Source organism: Mirounga angustirostris, unplaced genomic scaffold, assembly GCF_029215605.1.
Source record: "Mirounga angustirostris isolate CCGP_5_RB_7025 unplaced genomic scaffold, mMirAng1.0.hap1 SCAF_11, whole genome shotgun sequence".
Taxonomy (NCBI): Eukaryota; Metazoa; Chordata; class Mammalia; order Carnivora; family Phocidae; genus Mirounga; species Mirounga angustirostris.
The window spans coordinates 40,203,411-40,221,211 of NW_026991719.1; the positions used below are offsets into that span (position 1 = coordinate 40,203,411).

Consider the following 17,801-nt stretch of genomic DNA (forward strand, 5'->3'; position numbering starts at 1 on the left):
CTGAATCAGCTTTAATGAGGTTTCCTTTTACCAACTGTTTTTTTTTTTTTTTAAGATTTTATTTATTTATTTGAGAGAGAGAGAATGAGAGACAGAGAGCATGAGAGGGGTGAGGGTCAGAGGAAGAAGCAGACTCCCTGTTGAGCAGGGAGCCCGATGCGGGACTCGATCCAGGGACTCCAGGATCATGACCTGAGCTGAAGGCAGTCGCTTAACCAACTGAGCCACCCAGGCGCCCTGAGGTTTCCTTTTATTAATTTCTTTTTTTTTTTAGATTTTATTTATTCATTTGACAGAGAGAGAGCACAAGTGGGCAGAGTGGCAGGCAGAGGGAGAGGGAGAAGCAGGCTGCCGGCAGAGCAGGGAGCCGGACACGGAGCTCGATCCCAGGAACCCAGGATCACGACCTGAGCCGAAGGCAGCCGCTTAACCGACTGAGCCACCCAGGCGCCCCACCTTTTATTAATTTCACAAGGTAAACAAAAAGTAACCATGCCAGATATGCTTTCTCAGAATCACCGATTTTTTTTAAGGTTCCTTGAGAAGCTGGGAACTGAATCATGTTGAATTCAGTACCGTAGAACTTTAGAAAAGCTGCAGATCTGCTAGACTGCGGGAAGTTCCCGCAGCTGAAGAGATGCAGGTCCCTCCGGATGGCGGTGGTCTGAAAGCTTAGACATTACGCTTTGGCGAGTTGGAGCACTTGCCTTCTAGAAACACTAACGACAACCAAAATTTATTGAGCTCTCAGGAGATGCGATTGCCCTGAGGCTATCCAATGACTAAGAAACAGTCCCTTGCTCTCAATGACCTCTGAAAAACTAGCCATTTAGGAAAAAAAATCAAGCTCTTCCCCAACCTCTTAATTAACACGTGAGGTCTCTGTTGTTAGTATTTTAAGGGTAGTCCTTTCTCTCGGTTTAGCAGTCTGAAAAAGACATTTAAATCAAAGAGTAATGTGTATGATCGCTCCATTTATTACAGTTCCAGGAGAGAAAGCTAGAAAAGCCAAGTGTCTGCTGCCCCAGTGTGGCCACAGTACACCTTTTGCTTTCAGCAATCACATGAATTTACATTTCCTATACCAACCTCAGATGTGTGAAATTAACAATTTTGGAGAATAAGGCTACAATGTTGGGTAAGGGGGGGGTGTTCTCCTTTACCATGTCCCAAGGAAAATCCTATGATAAAAACTGGAAAAAAAAATTAAATCTCTCCAGTAAATTCCAGTAATAACTTCTGGTTTATCCTTTCTGAGTGGAAGACCCTTGTTCTGACATTCTGAATTCCCTAAGTTTCTGCAATGTCCAAACTGGTAAAAAAAAAAAAAAAAAAAAGTTCACGTCCAGGAATTTAGTAAACAAATTTTGGAAACTATTTTTGATCAATGTCTTAGCTATGAGCTGTGCGAATTATGAGGAATTTCAACCAAATTTCAAATTGGTTAAGTCTTCTTCAACTAACCTCTCCATCCTCCACCCACTCCTTAAAAATCTGTTACAGAATAAGGTTAGCCAAGCAAATGCATTTGTTCTTCTCCATACATAAGCCAACAAAAACTGAATCAAATTATTCTCCCATATGTATCTCTCTTTTCTGGAACATTTACTTTATGCTTTTCACCACACCAATTCCTTCCACTCCAGGAAATTTCTCCCCTTAAATTCAGCTTTTCTGCAAAATGTTTCCAGACTGCATTCAGAAAACTTAGTCAAATTATCATTTCAGCATCTTCTACCTGGAGGGAAAAAACAGAGACCGAGATAGAGTCAGAAAGAGAATGACGGGGAAACCGCTGCTATTCGTGTACTTATATATAAACTACTCGAAAGCAAGCACTGCATCTAGTCTTTCCATTTTGTCTTCTACACTATTTCAATGGTAGATAGATAATGGATGGATTGACAGAAAGAGAGAGGCTTAATAATAAGAGATTTCAGGGTGCTGTTACTTAAATCCACCTTTTCCAAGGAGAAGGTTGGATTTTGAGATCAGGTGTGAAACATAATTAGAAAAAAACCATAGCGCATTGAATACACGTCTATAAATGAAATTAGCTCAAAATATTACATTTGCAGATGTGTCTGTCTCTTCTGTTAAATGTCAGGCACCCTGCATCTTGTGGGTAAGAACCAGGGCAGCTTTGACTTTTTTAAAAACAGCTTTATCAATGAATAATTTATACTCCACAAAATTGGCCCATTTTGAATGTACAATTCAATGATTTTTTTTTTTTAATTTATAGAGTTGAGAAACCATCAACACAATCCACTTTAAGAACATCTCTGGAGCACCTGGGTGGCTCAGTGGGTTAAACGTCTGCCTTTGGCTCAGGTCATGATCCCAGGGTTCTGGGATGGAGCCCCACATCGGGCTCCCTGCTCAGCAGGGAGCCTGCTTCTCCCTCTCCCACTCCCCCTGCTTGTGTTCCCTCTCTGGCTGTGTTTCTCTCTGTCAAATAAATAAAATCTTAAAAAAGAAAAAAAGACTATTTCCATTGCTCAAAAAATATCCCTTTCGCCATCCTCACTCCCAACGCCCAGCCCCAGACAACTATTAAACTGCTTTCTATCCCTATAGATTTGCCTTCTCTGGACATTTCATAGAAATGGAATCACAGTATATGGGCTTTTGCGTCTGGCTTCTTTCTCTCAGCATAATGTTTTTGAGATGCATCCATGTTCTAACAAATATCAGTACTTCATTCCTTTTTATTGTCTATTGAATGGATAGAACACATTTTATTTATCCATCTGTCAATTGATGGACATTTGAATTCTTTTCGCTTTTTGGCTATTAGGAATAACGTGCCTATGAACATGGGCGTCCAAGTCTTTGCGTATTATGTTTTCATTTCTCTTGAGTACATACCTCAAGAATTGCTGGGTTTTATGGCAACTTCATTTATTTAAGAAACTGCCAAACTGTTTTTCCAGAGTGATTGTCCTGTTTTAACTTTCCCACCAGCAATACATGAGGCTTCCAATTTTTCTACATCTTCACCAACATTCTTCTGGGTAGGAAGGGCTGTCTCGTTGTGGGGTTTTTTTGCATTTCCCTGAAGATTAATGGTGTAGGGCATCTTTTCCTGCACTTATTGGTCATTTGTAGATTTTCCATGGTGAAATGTGTATTTGAAACTTTTGCCCATCTTTAAATTAAGCTTGTTGTCATATTATTGAGTGGTAAAACTTCTTTGTACACTCTGGACACAAATCTTGTGCCAGAAATATGAATCGCAAGTATTTTTTTCTGGTCTGTGTCTTTCCATTTTCTTTTTCTTTTTAAAGATTTTATTTATATATTTGACAGAGAGAGAGATAGCAAAAGCAGGAACACAAGCAGGGGGAGTGGGAGAGGGAGAAGCAGGCTTCCCGCTGAACAGGGAGCCTGATGTGGGGCTCGATCCCAGGACCCTGGGATCATGACCTGAACCGAAGACAGACGCTTAATGACTGAGCCACCCAGGCGCCCCTGCATTTTCCTCACAGGGTATTTTGAAGCTCAAAGGTTTTATAATTGTGATGAATTTCAATTCATCAAGGTGTTCTTTCATGTATTTTGTTTGGTGTTACACCTAAGAAATTTTGCCTAATCCACCATAAGCTACAATATGCTCCCATGTTTTTCTCTAAAAGTTTTATAGCTTTAGCACTTACATTTAGATCTGTGACCCACCGTGAGTGAATTTTTGTGTATGTTGCTAGGTAAGGGGTACAAATCTATCCTTTTGCGTGTGGCTATCCAATTGTCTCAGCACCATCTGTTGAAAAGACTTTCCTTTCTCCACTGGGTTGTCTTGGCATCTTTGCCAAAAATTAACCATAAACGTAAGGGTTTGTTTATGGACTCAATTCTGTACCATTGTCTGTCGTCATGACAATACCACACTGTCTTGATTACTGTCCTTATGGTTGTTTTTAGTTTCTTTGAAATCAGGAAGTGAAAGTCCTTCAACTTTGTTCTTCTTTTTCAAAAATGTTTTTGCTATTCTGGGTCCTTTTGGAATCAACTTGTACATTTCTGGGGGGGGGGGAGCCAGTTGGGATTTTTATAAGGACTGAGTTAAATCTATAGATCTTTTGCTATCTATACCAATCTATAGATCTATCTAACAGTATTTGGTTTTCTAATCCATCAACATGGAATGTCTCTCCATTTACTTAGATCTTTAATTTTTCAATGATATTTTGTACAAGTCTTACATTTCTTCTGTTACATTGACTCCTAAGTATTTCATACCTTTGATGCTATTGTGTATGGAATCCTTTCCTTAAATTTCATTTGCAGATTTTTCATTACTAGTATATAAAAGCATTATTGATTTTTGTGCATTAATCTTATGTCCTATAACCTTGTTCAACTTGTTTATTAGTTCTAGTAATATTTTGTGGATACCTTAGGAATTGTAAAATTAAATTTTAAATTTTAAAATAAAATGAAATTTTTAAAAAACTTAAAATACAGGTGGATACCTTAGGAATTTTAAAATTTTAAAATCATATCATCTGCAAATTAAGGTAACCTTTATTTCCTCCTTTCCAATCTGGATGCCTTTAATTTTTTTCTTTCCCCCATGGGCTAGAACATCCAGCTCAATACTGAATAAAGGTGGCGTGGCAAGAGTGAACATTCTTGCTTTGTTTCCATTTCAGGGAAAGCATTTAATGTTCATCATTAAGTATGATTTTAGTTGTGGGTTTTTCATAGATGCCACTTACCTAATTGAGGAAGTTCCTGCCTATTACTAGTTTGCAGAGAGGTTTGTTTTTTGGTTTTTAAAATCATGAATGGATGTAAGATTTTATCAAATGTTTTTTTCTGTATCTATTTGAGATGAAAGTGTGTTTTTTTAATCCATTATGCCATTAATACAATTTATTATATAAATTGATTTTCAGATGATAAATCAATCTTGCATTTGTGAAATAAATTCTGCTTGGTCACAGTGTATGATCTTTTTAATATGTTGCTGGATTTGGTTTGCTAATATCTTGTTGAAGATTATTATGCCCATGTTCATGAAGGACATCTGTCAGTATTTTTTTGTGTTTTTTTCTTGTGCTGTCTTTATCTGGCTTTGGTATCAGGGCAATTGTGTTCTCATGGAATGAGTTGGAAAGTGTTCTCTTCTCCATTTTCTGGAAAAATTTGTGAGAGTCAAAGTTAATTCTTGTTATATATTACATAGAACTCACCAGTGAAGCCATCTGAGCCTGGACTTTTCTTCACAAGCAGAATTTTAATTACTAATTCAATGCCCTTACTTATTATAAGCCTATTTAGAGTCTCTATTTGTACTTGAGTCCATTTTGGTCATTTGCATATTTCTGACAATTTGTCTATTTTATCTACATATTCTGATTTGTTGGCATAAAGTTGATCATGGTGTTCCCTAACAGTTCTTTTACTTTCTGTTAGATCAATAGTGGTGATTCCTTTTTCATTCCAGATTGGGAACTTCTGTCTCCTCTCTTTTGTCTTGGTCAGTCTAACTATAAAGGTTGTTAAAATGTATGGACCTTTCCCAAGAACCAGCTTTTGGTTTCATTGATTTTCTTAATAGTTTTGTTGTTGTTGTTTTTCTACTTCATTTATTTGTGCCCGAATCTCTATTATATTCTTCCTTCTGTTTGCTTTGGATTTAGTTTGCTCTTCTTTTTCTAATTTCTTAAGGTAGAAATTTAGGTTATTGATTTGGGATTCTTTTTTTCTTTTCTCATATAGGTTTTTAAGCTATAAAACATTCCTCTAAGCACTGCCTTAGCCCATAACTTTTGATATGTTGTATTTTCATCTTCTTTCACTTCAACATATTTTTAAATTCCTTTTGTAATTTTTTTCTCTCATTCATGAGTTATTTAGAAACATGTGATGTAGGGGCAGCTGGCTGGCTCAGTCAGTGGAGTGTGAGACTCTTGATCTTGGGGTCATGAGTTCAAGCCCCACATTGGGCGTAGGACCTACTTTAAAAAGAAAAAAAGTGTTATTTAATTTCCAAATGTTTGGAAATTTCCCAAATTTCATTCTTTGTGGTTTCTAATTCAGGTCTGCTGTGTTCAGAGAATAATGTTTTGTATGATTTCAAACCGTTTAAATTTCCTGAGGCTTTTTATGGCTATCCTAGAGAATGTTCCACTGGCACACGAAAAGAATGTGTGTTCTACTCATGTTGGATGGACTGTTTTATAGATGTCAGTCAGTTCAAGTGTGTTGATAGTGTTGTTCAAGGGTTCTATACCCTTGCTGATAGTCCGTCTGGCTTTTCTATTCATTATTGAGAGATGGGGTGTTGACAGCTCCAACTGTTATTGTTAAATTGTCCATTTCTTCTTTCAATTCTGTCTGCTCTTGCTTCATGTATTTTGGGCTCTATTGTTACATACATACAGGTTCAAATTGTTCTATGTTCCTGGTAAATTTACACTTTTATCAATACAAAATACCCCCTTTGACTCTGGTATTTTTTGTCTTAACGTCTATTTTGTCAGGTATTAATATGGCGACCCAAGCACTTTTATAGCTGCTGTTTGAATGGTGCATCTTTCCTCATCCTTTTACTTTTAACGTAGCTGTGTCCTCCAAAATAAAGTGTGTCTCTTGTAGACAGCATATAGTTGAATCTTGTTTTCTTTTTTTTAGGATTTTATTTATTTATTTGAGAGAGACAGACAGCATGAGAGAGAGCACATGAGCAGGGGTGAGGGGCAGAGGCAGAGGGAGAAGCAGGCTCCCCACTGAGCAGGGAGCCCAATGCGGGGCTCGATCTCAGAACCCTGGGATCATGACCTGAGCCGAAGGCAGACCCTTAACTGACTGAGCCACCCAGGCGCCCCTGAATCTTGTTTTCTGTCCTAACAGTCTATATATTTTTTTTACTGGAATGTGTAATCTATTCACATTTAATCTAATTATTTACATGATGAATTTATATTTTCCATTCTGTTATTTCTTTTCTATATGTTTCATGTCTTTTTTGTTTCACTCTTCCTTCTTTACTTTCTTCTTTTGTGTTAGATTTTTCCTGTTATGCCATTTAAATTCCTTTGTTGTATTATTTTACTGTATTTTTAAAAATCATTTATTGTTGCTTTAGGGATTATAAAATCTATCTTAACTTGTCACTATCTACTTCACGTTAATGCTAACTTACTTTTGGTAAAATATAGAAAACTTGCACTAACATAGCTCCATTTCTTCCTCTCCCCTCTCTGTGTCATTGTTGTCATATATATTATACCTTTATATATTATATCTTTATATGTTATAAATTCAATACATTTTATAATTATTTTATGCAATATTATGTCTTTTAAATCTGTTAAAAGATTTTAAAATAAACAATATTTTATATTTACCTACATCTTCACCTTTTCTGGAGCTTTTAATTTCTTAGAGTGAATTAGAATTATCATCTAGTCATTTTCTGGCAACTTGAAGGACTATTTCTAGAAAAACACATCCACCCATGAAAAAAATAAGATTATTTTGGCTTTATAAAATACTAGGTAACCCTAGCTAGAGGCAGGTGCAAGGATAAAATGGGAAGAGTACAAATATTTTATTTGTATCCATTAATTCCAGGCATATTCATATTCATGTGGTGTCTACACATATTCCGGAAAATTTAACTGTGAGGTGCCAACAAGTTCTTGGCTTATCAGCCCATCCTCCTCCCCCAGCCGATGTGAGAGCAGGTTGGAAATTCCTTTTTAAAAATTATTTTTTGAGGGCGCCTGGGTGGCTCAGTTGGTTAAGTGATGCCTTCGGCTCAGGTCATGATCCTGGAGTCCCGGGATCGAGTCCCGCATTGGGCTCCCTGCTCAACAGGGAGTCTGCTTCTTCCTCTGACCCTCACCCCTCTCATGCTCTCTGTCTCTCATTCTCTCTCTCTCTCAAATAAATAAATAAAATCTTAAAAAAAAATTAAAAATTATTTTTTGAAAGGCAATTTTGCAGTAGGGAGCACTTTGCCCCTTTCTTCTGGACCTCCCCACCGCCACCTCAAGCTAAGAGAAGGGGCCCCAAGGTGATTCAGAACCATGGAGGTTGCCTTCTAGATGGGGAGACTAACATCTGATCTGCAGAAACTCACCAACCCATCCGATCTTGTCTCTGTGGTGCAGCTTGAGAGTTTTTCGTAAAGCTTGTCCTCAAGATTTGGGGGTGTGAAGATAGACTGATGACTGCGCCCACCTGGATGAACCTGTAAAGAGGAGGCCAGATGGCAGCCTGAAATGGCCAGGTAAAGAAAGAGAGCAGCAAAGCGAAATACATGAATCAGAGAAAGACATGTATCATATGATCTCACTGATATGAGGAATTCTTAATCTCAGGAAACAAACTGAGGGTTGCTGGAGTGGTGGGGGGGTGGGGGGGATGGGGTGGCTGGGTGATAGACATTGGGGAGGGTATTTGCTATGGTAAGCGCTGTGAACTGTAAAAGACTGATGAATCACAGATCTGTACCCCTGAAACAAATAATACATTATATGTTTAAAAAAAAAAAGCAGGAAGGGAAAAATGAAGGGGGGGAATTGGAGGGGGAGACGAGCCTTGAGAAACTATGGACTCTGAGAAACAAACTGAGGGTTCTAGAAGGGAAGGGGGTGGGGGGATGGGTTAGCCCGGTGATGGCTATTAAAGAGGGCAATTATTGAATGGAGCACTGGGTGTTATACTCAAACAATGAATCATGGAACACTACATCAAAAACTAATGATGTAATGTATGGGGATTAACATAAATTTAAAAAAAAAATAAAGAGAGCAGCAGTGTAGACAGTGTGCAGGTCTAGAGTTTGGTGGAGTGAGAGGGTGAGTTTTCCCAGGGGTCAGGTGGATGCCACAGAAGGCAGCCACCTGGAAGAATCTTGAGGGGTCTTGATGCAAGTCGATAGTCTTTCAGGTGAGGAGACTGGGGCTAGGAGTATTCCCTGTGGTAGAAACTGAGGCGGTAAGTAAGTGAGCTGAGGAGGGTTTGTATGAGTTTAGTGTCTTTGGGGGCTCATGGGACCATCAGAATGACCCCATGGTCCTTCTGCTACTCTTCTGTATCACCGTTAAACCTGTGCAGAACTTGCAAAGTTCTTGCTATTGTCAATGATTTGGTTTCACCCATTTGCATTCCGGGGCTCCTGGGGATGCTTGTCACCTTCTTTTGTTCAAAATGTAGCCTGTGAAATTTTTTTTCTTTCACTATAATGATTCTGTTTGTAAGACAGCATTTAGGGAAATCAAAAACTACACTGTCATCATTACCTTCCCCTGACCGGTTAATACCGACTTTTTGATGAAAAACCAGTCCAGTTGGCTTGTAGAACGTCTCATGCTCTGTATCCTCTAATTGTTTCCTCTTGATGTCACCTAAACTCTTCCTTTATCTCTTGTAGTTTCTATAGAATTGAAGGTAGGTCTCCAGGCTTGATCAGTTTCAGGTTAAACATTTTTTTTAAAGATTTTATTTATTTATTTGATAGAGAAAGACACAGCGAGAGGGGGAACACAAGCAGGGGGAGTGGGAGAAGCAGGCTTCCCGCCGAGCAGGGAGCCCGATGCGGGACTCGATCCCAGGACCCCCCAGGATCATGACCTGAGCCGAAGGCAGACGCTTAATGACTGAGCCACCCAGGCGCCCCCAGGTTAAACATTTTTGCCAAGAATACGTCATAGGTGCTACTGTGTAACCCACTCTTTGTGATACTAAGTTTTCTATGCAAGGAGCAAATGATCCGTAGGGTGATGTTTTGATTCTACATTTAAGAACCTGTTCTAAAACAACCTTTTACCAAATGCTTTCAACATCTGCTGTGGACTGAATGTTTGTGTCCCCCCTTCAAATTCATTTTTTGAAATTCTAACCCCCAATATGATAGTGTTCGGAGGTGGGGGCCTTTGGGAGGTGATTAGGTCATGAGTGTGGATTCATGAACGGAGTTAGTGCCCTTATAAGAAAAGGCCAGAGAGCTAGTTCACCCCTTTCCCACCATGTGACGATACAAGAATACAGTCATCTGCAACTTGAAAGTGGGCTCTCGCCAAGGACCCAACCATATTGGCACCATGATTTTGGACTTCCAGCCTCCACAACTATGAAAAGTAAATTTCCGTTGTTGATAAGCTACTCATTTTATGGTATTTTGTTAGAACAGTTCAAGCTAAGACAATATCCCTTAAGCTTCCTTGCTTGAATCAATTATTACATGGAGGTATGTAAAATAGTTATTTTCTAATTACAGCAATTTTTAATATTTATTAGGTGGCATTCTTATAGAAATAACTGCTGTAGTGAAAGGGGCACCTGGGTGGCTCAGTTGGTCAAGCGTCTGCCTTTGGCTCAGGTCATGATCCCAGGGTCCTGGGATTGAGCCCCACATTGGGCTCCCTGCTCAGCGGGAAGCCTGCTTCTCCCGCTCCCACTCCCCCTGCTTATGTTCCCTCTCTCATTCTCTCTCTCTCTCTATGTCAAATAAATAAATAAAATCTTTTTAAAAAAATGAAAAAGAGTCAGACAATATGCCCTCTTTGGTGTCTGGCTTCTTAAAAAAAAAAAAAATTGCTGTAGTGAATACTGTGACGCTCACTCAGATCTCCTGTTGAGGGCCAATCCATCATCCCCCCAGCTTCAGGGAGAATCAGCTTCTGACCTCACAGCTGTCTCTCACTGGAACCTGCTCTCAGCCACAGGGAACTGCCTCACTCAAAGTTACACCTTCACTCCCCACCACTGCCCAGGGAGCAGGCGGTAGTCAATGAGTGTCTGATGCAGGAATGCAAAGGCCTAGCCCAATCTCCTCAACTTGGGACAACTCCGAAGGGCCATCTCAGCTCCAGAGCGCCCTGTAGGATTGTCTGAGGGCTTGGTTGCTACTACATTCTGGGTAAATCCTCCCTCTGTCCAATCCTATCTTTTTCAACCTCTTGCAGATGCTTCTCCCCAATAAATCTGTATGCAGCTCCATCGCTGTTAACTTGGAACTCATTCTAAGAATAAGACAAAGAGCTTTCTCCTTTTTTTCTTTTACCTTTTTTTGTTCCTTTTTCGAGTATCACTATGAACTCGTGGATTTTTATTTGTTTATTTAATGTATTACAATAAATTGTAGCTGTTACTTTTTGCTGTTCAAATGATCTCAGAAAGACCCACCGAAGGTCTTTCATGATAATTCCTGTGTCCTTTAGACATGTCCCATTAGGTTTTGAGTGCATCTCGAACATAAAGAGCATAAGATACCCATGCTCATCATGTATTCTCCCAGCCCCAGCCCCAGAATCAGACATTCCTCTAAAAATCTCTGGTTTCCTTTTAGTGGGAATGGTGGCTAAAAAGCAAGATCTGGGTACTAGGAGTAAACTGTTCTTCTTTTAATTTCATTTTCTCAATGTCTTTTTGCTGGCATACAGAAATACAATTTATTTTTATACAGACATTCCACTGTGGTCACATGAGAATTATAACCAAGTTCTCCTGAATATCATTCTATATCAGGTAGAAGTATTTCCAGCTATAAGTGCCAGGAAGTTGGCTCATAATAGCCTAGAAAAGCAAGATGTTTAGTTTGTTCATCTAATAAGGAGTCTGGTGATAGCCAGTCTGTGACTAACGCAATGGCTCAATGATCCTGTCAGGGAGAAGACACATGATTAGAAAATCTAAATTGCCCTGTTATCTATTATAAACATTTAATCCATAATTCCAAACTTTTCCACAAGGAAAACTCAAGGTTCACAGGGCTTGCTTGATGAATTTTATCAGGTGGCTAAGGAAGAACCAACACTAATGTTCCACAAACTCTTCCAGAGAAAAGAAGGAACCTTTCCCATCTTGTTCTATGAGATCAGCATTACTTTGATCCAACAGCTGACGAGAAAGTTCCAAGAAAGGAAAAATCAGTTCAATCTTTTTCAATATATTCTAAATGAAACGCTAGTACACTGAATCTATAAATATATTAAAAGATAATAGGTCATTACAAAACTGGGTTTTTTCTGGAAATGCAATATTTATAAATCAATCAATACCATATGTTACACTGATAGAATAAAGGAGGAGAATCACATCTCACCAGATACAGAAAAAACATTTTTTTTTTTTTTTTAGATTTTATTTATTTATTTGACAGAGAGAGACACAGCAAGAGAGGGAACACAAGCAGGGAGAGGGGGAGAGGGAGAAGCAGGCCTCCCACTGAGCAGGGAGCCCGATGCGGGGCTCGATCCCAGGACTCCGGGATCGTGACCCGAGCCGAAGGCAGACGCCCAACAACTGAGCCACCCAGGCGCCCCCAGAAAAAACATTTTAAAAATGCAACATGAAAGCCTCTTTGTGAACCAAGGATAGAAGGAAACTTTCTTTTTTTTTTTTTTTTTAAGATTTTATTTATTTGAGAGAGAGAGAAAGAGCACATGAGAGGTGGGAGGGTCAGAGGGAGAAGCAGACTCCCTGCCGAGCAGGGAGCCCGATGCGGGACTCAATCCCGGGACTCCAGGATCACGACCTGAGCCGAAGGCAGTCGCTTAACCAACTGAGCCACCCAGGCGCCCTAGAAGGAAACTTTCTTAAACCGGTAACCAGTAGCTACAGAAATTGTATAGCAAGTAATCTTCTTCCAAATAGGACAGGTTATCTCATCTCATACTAATTCTTTGGCTGATAGAAACCATAAAAACTAGATAAAATACCCAAAAAAACTCAGCTTTTTAAAGGTGTCAGATATAAACCAAGGAAACTAGTCTTTAGAGCTGTCTAGATGATTAAGTGAAGAGAAACATTCTGAAGTGAGCTGCTTCTTTTTCCCTTGACACATTTGTTAATCCTGAAGCCGTATGGAGCCAAGCTTAAGAGCAGAAAATGGTAATTCAGAGCTTCAAGAAGTCTCATGAAGTAGGGCATAAAAATTGGATTTACTGCTTGCTGCTAAGGTAACCAGAACTTGAAGGTCAAGACCAACAAAAAAAGGAACCACAGAAAATGGAACTCCAAAGAGTGGGCATGGTTCAGTTTCTAAACTACACAAGATAAGATGTCAAGAAGTCAAGCAGAAAGCAACAAGTAAGAGGCCAAAAACTTAAGCAGAGCTTTTAGAAATCTCGTAGTGACAGAAACAAAAATCAGAGATCAAGGTCTGTTAGGGTTTCAGGTAAAAATCCTGAACGGCTTTGACCTAGGAGGGGCAAACCTGATAAAGATGAGGCCTCATGAACATGAAATAGGGCCTCAAATTATCTTATTCCTTGATGGGATGAAGGTTATCAGATTCTACTCAATTGGGCTGCCAGAAAAAAATTGTTTCTGGAAGATAACATCATCCAGAAAAATCTTTTAAAACTTTTCATATACAATTTCTGGTGTTCAAAAAAAAAAAAAAATCACAGGCTGCCACGAGTCAGATGAAGGAAACCAAGATAAAACAGATGATACAAATAAACCCAACAGCAATCCAAATATTTGCATTGTCAGACACAAACTTAAAAAAAAAAAAAAAGCTATGATTACTATGTCAAGAAATTAGGTGACATAATGATTGATATCTTTAGAAAGAATCAAATGGAAATTCTACAACTGAAAACATAGCTTAAATTAAGCACTAAATAGATGTTAGACGCAGCATAATAGAACCTTGGTGAACTGGAAGAGAGTAGAGAATGTACAGGCTGAAGCACTGTGAAAAAAAAGAGAAAAAAAAACAAAGGAAAGAATGTAAGAGACATGGAACACGGTGGAAAGATCCAATATATGTTTAATTAGAAGGGATACTAATTTGAAGAGATAACAAAATTCACAAAAGATAACGAGCCATTGATTCAAAAAGCTCTCTACTCATGTAAAGCAGAATGGATACAAAGGAGATCATAACTAGGCAAATCATAGTCAAACTGCTGAAAACAAAAGAGAAAAAAAGGAAAATCTAATTGCTGCCAGAGAAAAAAGGCACATCACCTTCAAAGGAGAAACAATAAAAATGGCAGCTGACTTTTCAATAAATACAATGAAAACCAGAATACAATGAAGTTTTGGTATCTTTCTTTCTTTCTTTCTTTTTGAGAGAGAGCGTACATGTGTGAGCAGAGGGGAGAGGCAGAGGGAGAGAATTTTTTTTAAATATTTTATTTATTTATTTGATAGAGAACACAAGCAGGGGGTGGGGGGAAGCAGAGGGAGAAGGAGAAGCAGACTGCCCACTGAGCAATGAGCCCCACACAGGGCTCCATCCCAGGACCCTGTTATCATGACCTGGGCTGAAAGCAGACGCTTAGCAGACTAAGCCACTGAGTTGTCCCGGAGTGAGAATCTTAAGCAGGGTCCACGCTCAGTGCAGAGCCTGATTCTGGGCTCCTCGAGCCCACAAACCTGAGATCATGACCCAAGCAGAAATCAAGAGTCAGACACTCAACTGAGTAAAAAGGTATCTTTAAAGTGCTGAAATAAAATCACTGCTAACGTGGACTTCTAGTCCCAGAGAAAACACCCTTTTTTAAAAGATTTATTTATTTGAGATACAGAGAGAGAGCTTGAGCCCACGGTGGGGAAGGGCAGAGAGAGAAGGAGCGAGAAACTCCAGCAGACTCCACGCCTAGCACAGAGCCCCAGGCAGGCCTTGATCTCACGACCATCACGCCCAGAGCCTAAACCAAGAGTCTGATGCTTAACCGACTTTGACACCCAGGCACCCCGAGAAAATACCCTTTTCAAATGAGGATGAAATAAAGTAGATTTCAGAAAAACCCAAACTGATAGAATTAATTTTCTGCAGACCTACGCTAAAATAAATACTCAAGATATGTCTTAAAGTTAGAAAAGAATGATCCTTAAAAAATAAAAGTGCAAAAAGGAATGAAGGGGACTGTGAAGAGAAAATATGGGGGTAAATCTATATGGACACTGACTGTCTTAAACAACTATAATACCACAGTGAGAGGAATAAAATAAATGTAGAGTTAAAATCCAGGTTGACAACAGTACAAAAGGTAAGACGTATCCGAGGTAAAATTTTTTACATCGTTGAATTCTGAAGGAAGAAGAATTCACTGACAAGAGACTAATAAATCAGTGGTGTATGCCATAACTTCTAGGGTAACCATAAAAGTATAATTCACAACTGCAAGAAAGCAAGCTCGCGCAGCTCCTGCTCAGGCAGGGCACGCACCCAGGACCTGTTTCTCAGCGATGGAAAAGCACAGCCGCGCCCTCCGGATGCCGCTGCTCGGGGCTGCGACCCGCCTATTGCCGAGGGCACAGTCGAACTGGGTTCAGAAGGTCCACTCCCGGGATGGCCCAAGCACACGGTGGAGCGCGTACCCCTCTGAGCATGTGCAGCAACGCGGGTCTCCAAGACCACCCGCAGGCTGGAGGATTCCCTAGGACTCGAGCCTCAGAAGAGCGCTTCTACTTCTGAGTCCCGGGAGGCCTTCTGAGCGCTCTGCTACGCGGCTAGGACTTCTTGCAGGGCGAGCGTGCAGAGTGGAAGCAGTAAAGGGAAAGGGGGCAGGGGGGAGGCCCCGTAGCAACCAGGCCCGCCACGGCACTCGTTTCCTCCCAAAGGAGTCCCGCGGTCAACGCTCCAGTCGGCCAGGACTGCTGTGCACCCAAACCTGCGACGCGCGGCGAGCCAGGGCAGCCCACCCAGGCCTAGGGGCCAGGGGTTTTCTTGGAGGTTCTGCGAGCATGCAGCATCCCTGTGAGGACTTTAGCTACTCAGGCCACAGCCCTCCAGATGTCAAACTGATACAGCACGGCCCGAGGCCGCACACACACAGAACCAGATGTTCACCTAAGTCACACTGTTTGCATAAACCACCGGGCCAACTTGGAACAGCGACGCTTGGAACACAAAAACCCTCCCACCAGGCAGAACGTGACAGGGGCTTAGTGGTGGTCTCCCAGGAGCCAGATAAGGACCAGTCCTCCTGAAACGGGATTTTCGGGGGGCATGCACGGGCCTTGAGCAATCCAGGCCTCCTAGGTTTACCCTTTACAATTCGTTTTCACTTAATGAGAAGGCTTAGTGGCCGACGGAAAAAATGTTTTCCGTTGAGTATGAGCGGTAATCCTGGGTGAGGTTGGAACCGGGCACGGGCACAATCGTGCAAGGAGGCGGCAAAGGGGGAGCCCACACTATGGGGAGGTACAGCAACGGCCCGAGCACGTTCCCGAGTGTGTATGAGAAAACAACGTGAACCGCCACCACAGACCGGGAGCCTGCCCTGGGCTAAACCCTGGGGGCTCTAAGATGCACCCTACATCAGTCACAACAGCCCTTTAGGCAGGTGGTCTTCAGCTATGACCCAAGGAGCCAGAGAGTGGTGGGGACAAGCCTTCTCCCCTGTGGATTGATACATCCGAACAGCCCGGGCAGAGGATGGACTGGAAGAACACCTCACATGTTTCTCGGTTCCAAAACGACCAAGTCACACTAGAAATGCTGGCGTTGTAGGACTAACAAATCTGCGTCCTTCCCCGGGCCCCACCCAAACCGTCAGGTCTTCTCCTTCTCGGCAAGCACCTGTCCCTGTCTTATCAGGATCTGGGGAGAGTCCCACCAGGGCCAAAGACCAGGTACTTCTGCAACTGGGGGTTTCTCAATCGTCCCTGGGACACTAGCAGACTAACTCTACTAACCTCCTCCTGCCTCCTGATCGTGATCTCCGAAAAGAAGGTTAGCAGGTCACCTCTCCTCTAGAAACGAACAGGTAGCATCTCCAAGCCGGGCCATCACTTACAAACGCACGAAGAATGCATTCGCAGTGGGGAGCAGTACCCACTCACACGCCTGAGGGAGAACGGGCTCTTCTCCCGGGACTCCTACTCAAGGCTTGGACAGTCACTTCCCAGAACTCTGCGCCGGAGATCTGGGCTACGAATCATCCAAACCACCCGGGGAATGTTAGTTGACGCACAGAGGGGAAAGGGAAAGAGAGGGAGAGAGCAGTATGTTCCAAATGGAAGCCTCCACACGTGTATGGTGGACTGCATGAGGGTTTTTGTCACAGGCTTCTCTCACAGTGCGTGGCACCTGCTGGCTCTAGCTCGGAAGGAATTGGGTGCATCTGAGCTGAGAGCCGACCACGCACCGCCCGAAGGGTTCTGCTTGGTGACCAGGCAGCTACAAGGGCAGCACACACTTGGCCTCTTTTTCCCCAGACCCTACGGAAACACACACGTTCCCCAAGGGCACTTGCAGGCTTTTTTAGCAGGCCAAGCTACCAGGGGCTGCCACTGTCAGAGACCCAAGATTCTCTCGTTCTCTAGGCAGTGTCGTCAGAAAGCAAAACCACTCTCCCGGGACGCCCGGGGTCCCCGAAACGGGAGCAACCCGATTTATTTCAGGAGAATGAGGCATCGGGCTTTCCTCGTCTGTGGGTGTGACCGGCCCTCCGGCCCGGCTACCAGACCCTCCTCCGGGCCACTTGCCCCGCCTGGGCCGGACCGCCGCTCTCTGACCCCTGGGCCTGGGAAGGGCACGGGTCCCAGGGAACGGCCCCGCCCCCAAGATGGCCGCGCCCATGTGCCGCTGAGGACCGCAGCAGGCGCCGCTACCGTTCCTTATTGCGACGAGCTGAAGGGAGCGGAGAGCGTGGCTTTGCGGGACGGAGGGTGCGCAGCAGAACGGCGCGGGAGAGAGCGCCTCGGCCTCGGAGGCGGCGGAACCGGAGCCGCTGAGACCCTCCGCGCGCGCCTAGCCGCCCGGAGACGCCATTTCCGTCCCGCCCCGCCCCCACCCCCACCCCCCAGCGCGCCGCCGTGATGTGCGACTCGTCGCGGGAAATATTCGCACGCTCTGGTCACTGCTTCGCGCCTCGGAC

General features: G+C 42.4%; 1 long non-coding RNA gene across 1 annotated transcript; it reads right to left on the reverse strand.

Moving 5' to 3' along the window:
* Positions 1 to 713: 713 nt before the first annotated feature.
* LOC135361923 (uncharacterized) lies at positions 714 to 17,704 on the reverse strand. The gene is made up of 3 exons (XR_010406093.1): positions 16,618 to 17,704; positions 8,096 to 8,206; positions 714 to 1,738 (listed from the first exon to the last, which is right to left on the reverse strand). It is a non-coding gene; the product is annotated as an uncharacterized LOC135361923 (long non-coding RNA).
* Positions 17,705 to 17,801: the final 97 nt, after the last annotated feature.